General features: G+C 40.7%; 1 protein-coding gene across 4 annotated transcripts in view; it reads right to left on the bottom strand.

The window, feature by feature from the left end:
* Positions 1-16,435, bottom strand: part of rnf220b (ring finger protein 220b) — a 35,524-nt gene that overhangs the window by 12,106 nt on the left and 6,983 nt on the right. The gene's annotated exons all lie outside the window — the stretch shown is intronic.

Here is a 16,435-nt window from a genome sequence, read left to right on the forward strand (position 1 = left end):
AACGATTTAGTATTGCAAAACTATTTCTTAATTTTCCTTCCACTTATTGAGTTTACATGATAAAAAAATGGCTGTGGAGTGACATTAGTGGAAATGTTTTTGTTTTGTGATTACAATTGTTCAGGATTTCCTTGTCTTTTATTATGAAACTTTGAATAAGTAAGATGTTCTAGAAATCATGACGTATTTATGAAATATTTAATGTTTGAACATTTGTTTTTGTTTCATAAGATCTTGATAGTGTGATTTAGAAAGACAATACAAAATGGTTTAAAATTGGCCTACATTTTAAACCAATGCTCAATCAAATGTGTTTCAATTATGGTTTTCGTTAAAAAATGGATTATGTCCACTGCAACATTTATCTGAAATTTAAGTGAAAAATATTGTTTCAAAAAATATCAGTGGTTTTATATATACATTTATTGGCAAAGTTTAGTGTAAAAATATTTAATTTAATGAAATCGAATTGGATGTTGGGCTGCACAGTGGAGCAGTTGGTACAGCTGTTGCCTTGCAGCAAGAAGATTCTGGGTTTGATTCCCGGCCTGGGGTCTTTCTGCATGGAGTTTGCATGTTCTCCTTGTGCATGCGTGGGTTTTCTCCAGGTACTCCGGTTTCCTCCCACAGTCCAAAAACACGACTGTTAGGTTAATTTGTCTGTCTAAATTGTCCCTAGGTGTGAGTGTGTGTGCATGGTTGTTTGTCCTGTGTTTCTGTGTTGCCCTGCAACAGACTGGCGGCCTGTCCAGGGTGACCCTGCCTCTCGCCCGGAACGTTAGCTGGAGATGGGCACCAGCAACCCTCTAAAACCCCACTGAGGGACAAGGGTGTCAAGAAAATGGATGGATGAACTGGATGTTTTCTAGTTTCTCATCATATTAGAGTTTTGGTAATTTCATATTCAAACAAATGGAAAACATGGGATGAAGATTTTACTCAGTTTATTTTTAACCGCTTCAAAAACCAAAATAAATAAAAATTACAAATTGAATATCTTAATCTGAAAACAGAGTCATCAGCAACCCTCCCGACCCCACTAAGGGACAAGGGTGTATAGAAAATGGATGGATGGATGAAAACAGAGTCAAAGAAATTATTCTTGCAGGATGTAGCTCCTTTTGAAAGTATTAATGCCTGCAGAGCTTTTCGCATTTAACCACCACAACTTTTAATGTAAAGAAAATGCAAAAATTAGTATTATGATTATGCATTGCGTCATCGTGCAACCAGAAACATCTGCTGATTTTTATTAGGATTTCATGTGATCAACACAAATGGTTACATAATTGATAAGTAAAAGGAAAATAATCTGATGTTAATTCTTGCATAAAAATTTAAAAAACTCCAAAAGTGCGCTGTGGATCTTTAAACTCAGACCCTTTACTCTGATTCCTCTAAATAAAATTCAGTGCAAAACCATCCCAGCAATGAAAGTTGTACTTGCAACGTGACAAAGCATGAAAAAGTTCAAGGAGTATCAATATGTTTACAAGCCTCTGTAAATGAGGAAGAAATATTTAACCAATATGGATGTACATTTCACTAAATTTCTTTAGCGTCTACTGTTATTTGCTCAGTTAACACCTTTGGTAGCTGAAGCCAGAGCAGAGTGTGCTTAGCAGACCTTTAGTCAGTTTAAATGAAGGTAAAATCAAGCTGAACAGACACAAACACACTGCCGCGGCCCCCTGCTGTCAGCATGTTGACATTATAGGCTGTCAGTAGGAACATTACCCAGGAGGGCCGCTCGGCCCATTGGGCCCTACTGATGGATTACTGCCATAAGCAGGCAGCCAGGAGCCTCAAGAGCTCTACTATATCAAGATTTTACCTAGTAGATGAGGTGATTTACTCCTGAAAGCCATCAATCATCAGGAGAGAGCCAGTAGGCATGATGCACCTAATTTCCTATCTTCACAAGTTATGAAAAAGTGACAGATTTATTTAGGCAATCAAAGTTGAACTCCTTGATTCAGATCAGTGAAATAACTTAGCATCCAAACACCGGAAGAAAATATAAAAACAGTTTAACCTGCCTCCACCTCAAACAGACCAGCGAAACTCCAGACTATCGGTTGTAAAGACTGACATGAGTTGAGCTATGAGGCCCCATAATGAGGAGCCAAATGGGAGCAAATGGCCTGTAAATAAAACATGGGATGGAAAATAGAAATTGGAGTCAGGTGTCCTTGAGAGTGTGACATGTTTTCTGCCCATCACCACCACCCTGTCTCCCGATCCTCCCTCGCCTTTTTTGCATCCCCTCCTGGAAGCCCAAATGACTTTTCCCGACACGCATTGAACGTTCCCGGGCTTTCTGCGCTCCGCCGCCCGGAACACGCAGGCATCAGTAAACAATGAAATCTGTGTGGTGAAATTGAATTTATAACCACATTACCTGCACAGATAACGTCTCTAAATGGCGCCGCGATAAGAGCAATGGGATTTGATTTTGAGGTGTTTTATTGGTGCCCTTTTTGGATAAGCCTCCCCCTCTTTTTCTCTGTTTACAGCCTTCCCCCCCCCTGCACCATCCATCCGTCACCTCTGGTCCTCACAGACATCCGCTTTAATGGTGTGGGGGGCCAGAGTGTTTGTGGTTTGGATGCAGAGATGAATGTGTGTGTACATACTTTCCCTACTAGACGCTTGTAAGCACTAGTTGTTGGTTCATGAGTACCTTTTCACGCGTCTCCACCCCTTCGCTGCCCTCAGCCCTTGCCCACATAAAACCTGTCAGTATTAGTCAACCTCAGCCCCTCTTCAGCCTGGGGGGTCTGAGACACACAACARGGGCTGTAAAACCTGCCTGCGGGGCTTGTTAACCGTTCCCTCACTACGGCAACTGGCTCGGATGGATTGGCCCGCTCGCTCTGGGATGTGCTGAGTTTGACTGGCCCATCTCCAAATGGATTCACTGTCTCCATGTCTGATTCACTTTTTTCTCTCTTTGTGTCTCGCCAGTTCAAGACCTTGTTTCCTGGCTGTCTAGGATTTTTGTCCAGTTGCCGTTTTCTCCCACAGCCCTCTTGGGAGAAGGCCTTTTCTCTGCTTCTATGAAGGTTTTGCACCAGCATTGTAAAATATTTTGACGGGAGTTCTCTGATTTGAGTTACTCTATCGTCCGCTAGTTGACAAATACAGATAAGAAGAAATACGTTCACATCATTGATACAGATGTGCAGAAATTCTAAAAATAAGGTAATCTTTATTGTAGATAAATAAACAGTAACAAATAAACCAGACTTTAACTTTATTTAGGTGGTCAAAGATCCAATTGAAGAAATAATTGTAATCTTTCCATTTTTTTGAAACTTCAGATGACAAAACCACTGGTAACCCTGGAGTTGATACTTTATACAATCCTCTTTTGCAAATAGGGAAGCAACTTTTCTTCTTTTATGATATTTCATGAAGGTTAAAGACAGAAAATAGAACATTTCCCCTATTTTCTTAAACTCTCGTGTCTATGATGCATGATTTGATCAGATTTTGGTTTGGGCAACAAGATGGCTATAAAAAAAAGGAAGTTATCCTACTGAAAGACTAAATGATGAGCAATGAATAGCTTAAGGGGAGCGGACGACTGATTATTATTATTTTTTAATTATCTTATTTCTGCAGCCTTTAAAACAGAAATAGACAGATACCCCACCATACTAAACAGTAGGCCTGGAAAACATTTCCAAATCACGTCTGTTAAGAAGAGGTGCGTGCATTCTGTAATTCATAGAGTAAAATTCAGTGTTCTGCTGCATTAGAACCAAAACCTTCTTTTATTTATTTATTCCTCATATTGAAGACCGATTGATCCTTTGAACATTGATTCTCTGGTTTTAAATGTATATGTTACAGACTAGTTACAGCAACAATTAGCAAACACCTGGTGGAAATGAGGATCTGCTTCTCAGTCCAATGAACCTAAAGAGGATTGTAAATGGCTTAATGGAGGAGTCTTTTGTGATGACGTGCTGTCAGAAAGAACAGGAGTGTCTTAAAGAGAAAGAGGCTAATTTCAATGTGTCGATTGATATATACAGCATTTTTATAGAAACTAAAGGTGACAGTTACTTTATTTTGCTATTAAATAACTATGTGCCTGAAAAACACATAATACTGCTCTTTTAACTAAAAATACTTTATAAAATATTTCACTTTTAGATTATGCAGCTGCAATACAGGATTATTTTAAGGCTTTTAAACAGTTTAACAACAGTGCCAATATTATTTGCTCAATAGTAAAATATACAGCCTACTAATTAAACACATAGAGCTCAATTCACTACATACAGCTTTAATTCACTGTGAGTATAAATTCCTTTGGGCACAACACGGGTATGTCGTTGGATCATCCGAGTTATCCAGAGCATCATGAGATTACAAAGTTTATCTGGTGGAACGAAAAGACCTGGTGTCCTCTTCTTTTTCCCCTCGTGTGATTGATGGTCAGGACCTGATTTCTCTTGTTCTGCATCCACCCTAGAACAGACAGACGAGAATCCTGCTGACAAATCCTCTGAGCATCGAGTCCCCCCGAGGCCATGGGTAATGGCCGATGCCAGCACCCATATGACGGCTGCCAGTTCTGCTGATGCAGATGGAGCGGAGATGCCTAACATGACCTTTAGTGAATGCCACATCACATCAGGCCTGGATGTCACCCACTGACATTATGCCGGGGCATGAAAAGGCTGTTCTGGAGGGGGAGACGTGGTGACGAACATACCCCGGGTGACAAACCTGTGGACGTGGTGTAACTCTGATTGACATGAGCAGGATGGGGCAGCTTTGAATGGCAGGGGACACAAGAAAGCGTGAAGAGAAAGCTCTGGATTTTCATTTTTTAAGCATAGGGTAGGTCTGGTCTGGGGTTTTTTTCGTTGTTCACTGGCAATAAAGTCCCGAGACAATTCACTCCAAATGGCATCATTATTCCAATCATCAAACAATTCTCTAAGCACATCAGAAATCCCTCTATAAACCCATAACAAGCAAAGACTCTATATAAGCAGTAGGCGTGCAAGGATTGGTAGGGGGGGAGTAAAGTTAACGCTTGGCGGCCAACGCTGCAGTGGTGGGTAGGGTAGGCAGGTCCTTGGCACACTTTCAGAGGATATGGAGGGCTATAAAATCCTCTGGCTCCTGCCACACCTGTACTCCACCCTACACAGCGGCCTGCTTCCTATTTAAAAGCATCACATGCAGGATATTAGTCAGGGGTTTTAGCCGGCTGTGAGGTAGAGCGAACCTCTGAAGCAGAGGCGGAGGGGGGGAGCAGGGGAAAGTATGCAGGCCGCCGTTTGTTTTTTATTGGGGAAATAATGGCCTATTGAGAGGTTGGGTATTTAATGAGCAACATAATAGGCCCTGTAGTAACACATCTGCTATGAGCARAGTCATTTCCGCAGCTTTCAAAGGCTGCAGCTCCAGCCTTTGAAACAGCAAGTCCAGTTGCTTTTGACTTAGTCCTCCTACATATCTGCTTTTTATCATTTGAAGAATTGCTACACCGGTAATGCATAAAAGGACAAATGTGCTGCTGGGCACCGTGTTCAATCCTAACAACATTCTCTCCTCTCCTGGCTTGACCCCAAATCTCTCACTGTCCATTGTAATTCTGCCATTCCTCATAACACCCCAACTACTCCAATCAATTGTGTTTAATGTATTAAAGACACTCACCGCAACCTTTAGCTCCTGCACAAATCAATGCCTCGTTAGACCACTAATGATCGTTCATTGACTAATAAGATCTGTATCAACCTCTTGTGGAACATTGATTGGCCTTTGGCCTTTGTAGTGCCTGGTGCTTATGAGGACAGCGGGAGCCGTCACTTCTGAGTCGGGGGAGTCAGATGATGAAAAAGCTTCGGGTGGGAATGGATGGGAAGCCTAAACTCCAAATAGACTCATTCTGAAGCACCTCAGGCCAAAGCCCTTTTCTTCTGGCCCAACAGATCAATGGACATAACCTCTCTGGCCACAGGTCAATCAGCACACAAGCTCAACATTTCTCTCTCTTTCATTCTCCTTCTTTCTCTCTCTCATCTTCTCCATTTATTACAACAATTGCTCCATCTAGCCGGGCGTGGCTCCGCATATATGTGTCCTATCATCTCGGTGACTCAGAGTTGACTGGGAACCTGTGCGACTGTCTCTGTGACCGTGTTTCCCTTCTCGTAGCCCTGAGGGCAAAGATCGAACCCTGCCTCTGCTCCGTTCCAAACAATCAATCTTGTCCTCATTGAGATGCATGGCTCAATGATCTCTTCTAGTGACTTCCACACAGGAGGGAGGGAGTGAAATCCAGGGGAAATTTAAGGCTGTTCTTGTCTATTTGTTGCAGTATGAAGCTACTTACAGCAGCCTTCCAAAAGTATTCAAGCCCACGAACATTTTTATATTTAGTCACAAACACAAAATTCCAGAAATATTATTGGGATGTGTGGGACAGACCAACATATATTAGGACATAGTAGTGATGATATAAAAAAAGAAAATGAATAGGGCTGATCTGGGTGTAATGTAATGTCACTGTTAATACAGTCATTCTGTGAAGACCTAAATATATTGGGCAATCCTGGGATTCAACCAATTTTTGAAAGAAAGCCATAAAGAAGTCAAGTTTGCTTAACTTAAGTTTCTCTGCTTCTGATAGAAGCTGAAACCCAACTCAGAGAAAAGTCCATCTTTTTCCAGTCAAGGACCCTGGCCTCAGACTGAGAAGAGCTGACTCTCAGTCCAGCCTCTTTACATTCACCTGATGGATGTACAGATGGATGGATGTTGTTTTCATAGAGGAAGAATTAAGCTCTATTTAATTTATAAATAGGATAGACAGAAACAGGTCTCCCTCCTTCCTCCTCTGTTTTTTTTTTTGTTTCTAGGTTTGATAGAGTGATGGGGGCAGATCCATTTTCAAGAGCTCTTTTTCAATCCTGTCAAAGACGTGAATCTTTACAAAAGTTAGTTTTATGATTTATGAGTTTCACTGTGTTTCAAAATTATATTTAGCGAAACTTCAAGCTAAAATAAATACATGGTCAAATATGGGGGAACTTTATGCATTAGATTTTTTCTTATAATTACAGACCGCAATATGGACTGTAATATTCTTTTTACTGTTTTTGTTTTTTTTTCCAGTATAATCCTAACCTTTCATCATACATTTCACTATAGTTACCTAAGGAATTACCCAATGTGTACAAACATACTGTGAGCTGCACTCCTTGACACATAATGATGCTGTCACTCCTCTTTAGAGTACAGCAAAGGTCCTACCAATACCTGCAACCTGCAGGAAAACTCGCTGTCAGTTCTGATATCCCTGTGCGTCATTTTACAGACAGAGAAGAACTCCAACTTTAACGTGACACACTGAATCTATGCAACTCGATGTAACAACATAAAGAAAAGCGTTTCATCAAGATGTTTCATAAGGTTCAAAGAAAACAAAGCCACTGAAGTGATCCTTGTTTTGGTCAAGTTCCTTTTTGATTTGTGGAAAGAATGATCTTGGCCGTTCAAAGGTTAAGTGTAACCGCTCGGTCGCTAACTCAATTGCAGCTCAGCGTGTCACAGCACTGGGTTGACTGCAGCTCGACATTCCCTCTGGGTCCTTTCAGAAATCACACAGAGACAACCAGAAGGCGACTCAGGAACAGTCTGGACTGCTTATGAAGATGGTTTCACTTTAATATCACACTTTGTATGTTTAGAAGCTCCATGTCCAGATTTAGGCCACAAAGCTACGAAGGAAAAAGCAGAAAAAAATCATGGTTTTGATTGAGTCAGGACTTGTGATCAAAATGACATCATTTAGCCTCCATTGTAGGCTTTTAGTCTTCTCAAGCTTTGGTCCTGGCAACAATATGGAGGGTTACAGCATCCTAGGCAAAGGGATCTGACATAACTTGAGTGCCTTGTAAAAGTCTTTGTACCTTTTAAACTATTTCACATTTTGTCACATTGCAAACAAAATACTATGTTTTTTATTGGAATTTTATGTTAGACCAACATAATGCAGCGCATAGTTACAAAGTGGAAGGAATATGCTATTTCTAAAATGTGAAATCCCAAAAAAGTGCTGTGTTCATTTGCAACCAGCCCTTTTTACGATGATATCCTAAATTAAATCCAGTGCAACCACGTGTCTTCAGCAGTCACCAAAGCTGCTCTGTGAAGACCTCAGAGTTTTACTGGAGAATATTGGTGGACAGACAGCATCTTGAAAGACAATCCTGTTAAATAAAATTCATTAAGGTTTCTGGTTTGAATACTTGAGCAAAGTAATTTAACTTCTTATTCTTGTTTTCTCCTCCCTGTTTCAGCTCTGAGCTCACATCCTGTGCATCAAAATACCGCCCGGAGACTGCTGTCCATCAGAATCAACAATGTCACACAGGCTCACAAAGTCAAGGACAACAATGTGTTGACCTGTCATTCATCCTGATGGCATCAACCTGCACTGAAATAATATACAGAGGTCTGTCGTTCTCTGTTGGGTACTCAGGCCGTCCACGTCTTTTTCTATTTTTTAGATTTGTTTCTATAATGTTTAGATTTCATATGTTAACTGAGTTTCATATAGATATCAAACAGATAAAAAAAACTAAATAATAATGATATAAAAACAGATTGACATCCAAGTACAGATCATGATTGCCTTACCTAAGACTTGTTTACATTAGTTCTCTCTGTTTCTGTTTCTCCTTCGTGCTTATTATTCCCACTTCTCCTCATCACATTTCTCTTTTTTTTTCCCAGTTTTCTCTGTCTGTCAATTAGTGGTTAATACAAACTAAATCAGGCTATCACTGTTGCTCAGACAAACAGGTTCAAGAGTTTACCTCTGCCAAGACTAATTGATACAGAAGAATTTACCATTTCTATTTAGTAAATCAGATTTTAGAGGAAGGAATTCAACCTAGAGCACCTTCCATACCGCTCCATTAACTTGAAATGGACACAGACTGAAACCACCAAATAATATTTTACTCTGAAGACACCCACCTGCAGTGCATTTTTACAGCAGACAGTGAGATTAAACCACATTATTGCTCCTGCTATCAAGTAGGTGAGGCATGCTCTGAAAAGTAAGACAGGTTTTCCAGATGATTTTGTACAGCTGTTGTAGAAGATTAAAGTGGGTAGTTAAAAAATTGCACTTGTAGAAACTGCTCCCAGTGCATTTCCTATTGCATTCCTATCATTTCCTGACTTCAATAGGTAAATACAGTAGGTGTTTACCTGCAGGGATGCACAGGAGAAGATGATGTACAGTAGGACATGAATAACATACGAATTACACAAAGAATTTTTTTTTTCTTTGCTACAACGGCTACAAATAGTTCATTTTAGCAAAGATCCAGTGTTCTGACAAAAAATGAAATCCTGAGGGCAGTAAAAACAGAATTCCTCCTCTCTATTTTGGTTTGACATATTATCCTTTCTGCAGAGAAAATACACCAACCTGCTTTCCTCTCACACACCTGTCCCTCATGCACTTTGTGCTGTGAAGGTGAGCAGCAGAAAGCTCAGCCATTAAGGATCAGGGAGAGACTAAGAGCCAGCATGACTTCAAAGCATTTCTAAATCGCTGTGTTCCCCAACACAATCTGCTTGATTTGTAATAAGAAGGGGCCCCACATGGGACCTTGGTGGTAACATGTGAGCAGACCCTCAGTGAAAAGTCGTTTGGGGATTCAGACACCACCTCTCCTCATCCGTCCCGTTACTACAGATAATCTTCAAGATAACATCTGATACTGTCAGAAAGGCTCTTTTGACTGCTGCTGGTTTTGGTGAACCACAAGCACCTGGTGCAGCTTGATACACCTGTGTTTGGTTTAGTCACACTTCCTAAAGAATGGTATTGTGTCTGCCTGGATAAGCAAGAAATAGTGGTCAGATGACGATGGATTTTATCTTCAAAAGATGAGAGGATACAAATGATTGAACAGCTTATCTTAAATGAAACAAATGCACATACACACACACACACACACACACACACACACACACACACACACAAAAACCATGAGCAATCAAAAGAAGCAAGGACATCAAGATAAGCACCTTGGACAATAACTTAATTCAGCGTATATTAAATCTTTATGGATTACTGTTTAATATGGCTGCTAATTTCTTGCACTCCTGCTTGTAATGTTTTCATTTGTCTCACTTATTCCAGTTCAAAATTCCAAGATTTTCAAACATTTTAGACATTATAGTAGGTTAAAAAAACTACCGATCTGGGGTTTTATCATCATGCTCCTCGTGAAACAACACAATGGTCAAATGGTACATTTTAATTTCACTTTTCTTTAATGATATCGAGACTTTACTTTGAAATCTACATCACTTAGAGTTGTCAAATACATGCAGGAATACCATATGTTAAATACAGATTTCTCAATCACAGTTTGTACAAAATTGTAATTAGTTTCAATGAGTTTCAGTGGTGTTTGACAGCTAAAGTAGGGTCAGTTTAAAAACCAGATCTATGACCCTGATCTATGATTATCTGACGAGAAGACAGTAATTTTAATAATACAAATTGTGACAAGTTAAATCAAGTATAACATGTGTCATTTTAGTGTTTTATCCATTTATGTCTACTGTTTTGAAATTATGGTAACAATTTTGATAAAATACACAATAAAACACATTTTGGAGGTTAATTCAAGACCTGAAATTTGTCTGTGTTTGTTCCCAACTCCAACTTTTATAATAAAATAAAAAAAGAATAAAATGGTAAATAAAGTCAAAATCATGCATTTATAACAAAGTGGACCTGGATGTACATATATTTATAAAACACCGTCTTATCTGCATAACCAGATGCTTCTCACCTCTCCATTAGGAATCCGACATGTTGTTGTACCACTGAAATTTATTGCCCAGCAGTATTTACAGCCTGCTAAGAACAAAAGTGAGCAGTAAATATAGTTTTATTCATGTTGTCTTCTGTGGCTAAAGGCCACAACATCCCTGTGTGCTGAGTGATGTATCCCACCATCTCACACACACTGACACCATTCAGAAGAAGACAAATTAGACTTGAAGACTAGAAACTGCAAATCATGTTGCTTCCAATCTTGTGCCTTCTACATGGGGCAGAAACACGACTGCAAACTTCTGAGTGTGTGCCCAAATATATCACTTACACACAGCTCTGTAGCCGTGGTGAGCGCAGCGCGCTGTGAGCCCCCCCTGTCGATACGCTCCTCTGATCCCCCCTCCTGTCAGCAAACACGGGAGAACAAAGAGTCCAGTGGCAGCGCCAGCGGGTATAGATCTTCCTCCCTGTGTTCTCACTCAGCAGGGTCACAGAGGCGCTGCTCACAGTTCAATCTCCTCTACTTGACTGATCAGGAGCTTTTGAGCTGCTACTAAAGAAAACTGGGTGCTCTCCAAGCCTGTGGGGGCATAAACCGGCCCACCCGGAGCAAAATGCATCTAGACATGAGCAAAACACAAGTTACAAAAACCAAGACACAGTGTGTGTGAAGAAAAGCACTTCACATTTAGAGTTAATCCTGAAAAACAGAGAAAGTCTTTATGAGAGTCCAAACAAATATTAGTTGTTTTTTTCGTACAAACATTACTGACACGTATTTTCTCTGAACTGTTAATTGCAGACAAGGCGAAAACTTTCTGAACATGAGTTTATGTAGCAGGGCAATAGGCTAAAATAGCACATTCTTTACTGAAACTATCCACATCAAGCATCCTAATTATTCAGTGATTGATTAGTAATTGCACTAACAAGGGTCACGACCGAGACAATGGGACGTTTAAAGAGTCTCTTCTGTCTTTCAGGCCCGTAGAGCTACAGTCGCCCCGCCGAGCACCGCCTGTGTGGTCTATGGGGGACAATTAGCACAATCTCCATACTAATGGCAGTCTGTAATGGACACTGCTGAGCCAGCTACTCACTGTGTTTGTGCTTGACTGTTTGCATATGCAAGGTTGTATGAGGGAATGCTTCAATACGCGCATGTATGCTTCAGCATCACTGCCCTTCCTGTCTTCACAGTCCTCTGCACCGAACGTCCAACGTTTATGGTTTCTACGTCAGCAGCTGCTGTGCAACTGTGCAGATGTATTGGTAGCAGGTAGCTTGATTTTTACAGTTCTGAACCCCTTCCGCCATCCTCTCAAGTTGCGCCTGTGGCCATGATCCACCGCCACTCATTAGCACAATAATAAAGAGTTGAGACGACACGTAAAAGGTTATATAGTGCTGGACTGCTGTTTTTCTACCAATTATCAGCGCTGTGATTTATGGCTCAGGCCCAGTGCTATTCTCTGAAGAGAACTGGGGGAGTGTTTACACCCTGACACATCAGGGTGAGGGGTCAATCCTGGTAAACTTTGACCTATAAGGCGGAGGTGCCTAAAAGGTGATCGGAGCACGCCGATACATTTGAGCTCCACTTGAAGTGACTTGATTGATCAGTGGGTCTTTGGGATGGCACTGCTAGAAATCTGGATCCTGTATTCACTAACATATCTGAACTGGGATATGAAAAAGTTTGTGTGTTGAATCATTTTAATGTGTTGCAGAATTTGTTGACAGCTTATATGTTTTTAGATGAAAGCTGTTGTAGATATGTTAATGTATCTAAGAATACACTTTTCATTCAAGTGGATGTCACTGATGATGAGCCACCATTTTGTGCATAGTCTATGTATATTGGGAGGTAGGGTGTAAAATCCTCAGTGTACTGCTTTGCGAGTTACTTTTGCTGAGATGTGTTGTTTTATTTTTTTTTCTACACTTAATTATCTTCAGATTAAAGTCTGATGCACCTTCCAGTCTGCCGGTGCCACAAGAGTTCAAAAGTGTATTAGATATGTTAATCAGTCACATGCCATGGCAGCTACTTCAAGCATTCAGCTTACTGAGATGAGTCTGTCGTCTTGCATTTTGTGTAAAGAAGTTTATTTCAGTCATTACAGTCTTCAGTCTTGATCTTGGACTCAGAGAAAATGACTTTTGAGTATCTCTGGCTCATGCACACAATTTTCTGACATGTCTAGAATAATCCATGGCACTCTGATTCAGCTAGTGAACAAATAGTGTACGCTACTGTGTCAAATGCATCGAAAGGCGCTTCTGGAGTGTTAGTTACTTGAAGCAGAGTAGCTTCCATGGTTATTGAAACTCAAGACAGATATGCAGTAGTGATGGAGGGTATAAATGACAAAACTTTTACTCTACATCCTGCTAACAACCTCTCCAATCCATACTGTTGCATTTCATTCAGAGGAAAAGCGCAGTTTTCTGTATCAGTGTGTCAGGGTTTAAAATGACAGTTATATATGTCTGCTCACAATAGTGTAAACTTTTGCCTGTCTGCAACAAATCCATTCCGCAACTCCCTCGAGACTTCTTTCTCTAACTCCAATCACTTTGAAAGAAAAGAAGAGGAAAAAATGGCACATTTCACAATCAACAAGGGCTGTCAGTCCTGCTCATCAAGCCACCAAATGATGTCAGAAAGTCGTGTATGTGTGCTGCGACACCCTCACGCCTGGCATGCTCTCAGTGCATTGGCTTTTGTTAAGCTCCGCCACAGCAGGGAGATCCGCAACAAGCACAACTGACATCCTGTAATGAGGTCTACGTTTGACAGTAGGCATATACAAAACATTGCACTCATACTCTGTGCCATATATTAGATATGTAGGTCTCTGGTTTCCACCCAAGCATGCAGAATTGGTGTGGTCTCGCTGTCTGTCGGCGCTGTTCCTCAGCGGCATGTGTTTAACCCCAGAATGTGGCCTTCCTGCCCTCTCTATCTGCCTGACTGATTTGTTAGGCTCCGGGGACAAGGCGGAGGATGTGTGTGTGTGCGCGCGCGTGTGCGTGTGTGTTACTTCAAAAATACATGGGATGAAATCTACAGAAATACCGCCTTTAGCTTGAGCTTTTTCCTATGCACACACACACACACACACACGATGCCTTTGATGTGAGATCAGAGGCAGTGATGATGCAGGTCGATCAGGTGCACAGAGAGAAATGCAGAGGGAAGCAAATGGAAAGAAAGATAGAAGGAAAGATGGCCTCCGATGAAACAAGGCTGTTGTTTTAACAACCCCAGGGCTCTGCACTCATTACAAACCTCTTCTTCTCTTCCCTTTTCCTCATCTCCCTGTTCATGCCTGAGCTCCAAATATCTCTGCACATGTGAAGACGGAGGCCCAGGCAGCACTTTTAAAATTTCTTGTATAGTCGGAACAATGCATCGACCATCTAACAGGTGCTGATCACAAACAGTTGACCTCTCAGTTTACTAAATACGCACATTTTCTCCAATGCAAGTTCAAAAAAAGCCCCGCAAGAATTATAAAAGATCGGTCTTTCATCGACAAGCAGTGTGATCCTGCTTTTTTAAATGGATAGGAGAAACACACACAAACAGAGCATACAATAAACCTATAAATCTAAGTACCAGAAGAAAATCCTGTGTTTTCCCTTTTTTTCCATCCCTAAGAGGACACAGGGAAGGAGGCAAAAAGCTGAGAGGGCTTTCCCCTCCTGCCAGGATAAAAGCCTCTTTTACTTGGGAGAACATTAGAAGAACAAACTACCATCGCAACAGGAGGGGGAACAGTCAACCACGGCGTGCTCACAGATCAAAAACAACCATCGTTATAACCACGATGCTTTCCTCCCTGAGTGCCTACAATCGAGACGGACACGATCAGTGTGGTCAGAGAAAGAGCTGGCTGCAGATGATGTAGATTTACAAGCTGCAGAAACATCTGTCCAGTAAAAAAAGCAAATCTTCATTGCATTCTGGTGTATTTTTTAAGTTCCTTTTTTATTAGTATTATTTAACTCGCCAACATTTTCCATGAAAGTGCAAACCGAATTAGTTGGAATCCCTGAGGTAAAAGGAGAATTAAATAACCCGACATTTTGCATATGTTAAAGGTGACTGTCATGCATGGATGCATGGAGAGCACATGTGAGTCGACCTGGTAGGAGCACGCACAGTGACAATAATAGCAAGCTGCAGATACTATATGTGTATGCATGAGCATTGAGTGGTTGCTATTGATCTCTTGTGGTCTGCTAGGGGGATGTAAACACTGTGTCTTTCAACAGGAAGCCCTGGTCAATACCAGCAGTCAACAGCAGCCTGACACAGAACGCAGTGCCCTGTTAACAAATCGGCACACAAGGAGCAGACTGTGCGTGAGGGGATTCCTACAGAATACTTCTGCTACAATAAGATTAGCAGAAATAGCCTGGCAGACGCATAAACACCAGTAGAGCATTTCCACATTTTGCCATGTGACAAACACTAATGGGATGAGTTTTATTGGAATTGTATATGAGAGAACAACAAATAGTGGGCATTTCTACTTAACCTCCTTTTCTACAAATACAGCTGCAAATGTTTGAGGTTATATTTGTGCGGAATATAATCCCGTACAAAAGGGAATATATCACATGTACAGACCCAAATTTCTGCCTTTTCCAACGGGGCCAGATTGGCACAGGCAAGAAACAGAAACATTAACAACGGCATTAAATTGCACAAAGGTGGACACAATTGCTGCATAAAATTTTACATCAGATTAAAAGGAGCTGAATTCATATGTGTGCCGTACTTTCAAATTATCATTGAAAATAGTTCACAGTTATAGACTACTGCGTTGATCAATCATGAAGTCAAGATAAATATTTTTGCAAGGCTTTGTGTGCAATTAAGAATATTTCAAAGCAACACTATTTTCTATACTAACAGTTTTCTATGCAGCAAAATTTTGCAATACATTAAAATCCAGACATTAAATAACAGATGTAAGCTGTGCTTATAACCAGATCTCGTCCATCAAACCTCACAGTGGAGATAATCCTTGAGGCTAATCTAACATGAATACATGCAATATTGATTCTGGAGGGAAGCTGCACTCCTTCACCAACAACCCATGAATAACTGACCATGGAGAACACTTGCGCACTGAGCTGTCATGCCTAATTGTTTCCCTGCTATGAACTTCCTGCAGGATTTTACTTTCAGTAAGGTGAAAACCAGGTGTGTGTCTCAGAGATTTCTCACCCTCAGTAAAAGATAGCTGCAACAATTCTGCCTGACAGGTAAATACAAAGTCATAACCATAATAATCGTACCACAACGTTGTTTTTCAGATATAAAGAAGCAATACGCAGGAGAAATAATTATGCATATGGCAGCAAAAAAAAGAAAAAAACTCCATGTGTCCTTCAGCTGGTCTGTTAAACCACATGCAAGATAAGAACACAAACAAAACTCAACTGAYTGTGAAACAAGGTCTTGTTATTCTGTTCTGTTCTCCAGTGGTCATAGCATTTAATAGCTGCAATAGTCTAATAAAAGTGTTTGTTTTTCTTAATTGGGTTGAGTAGGAAAGTAAATTTCTTCAAATG

Source organism: Poecilia reticulata, linkage group LG4 (genome assembly GCF_000633615.1).
Source record: "Poecilia reticulata strain Guanapo linkage group LG4, Guppy_female_1.0+MT, whole genome shotgun sequence".
In the NCBI taxonomy this organism is placed as follows: domain Eukaryota; kingdom Metazoa; phylum Chordata; class Actinopteri; order Cyprinodontiformes; family Poeciliidae; genus Poecilia; species Poecilia reticulata.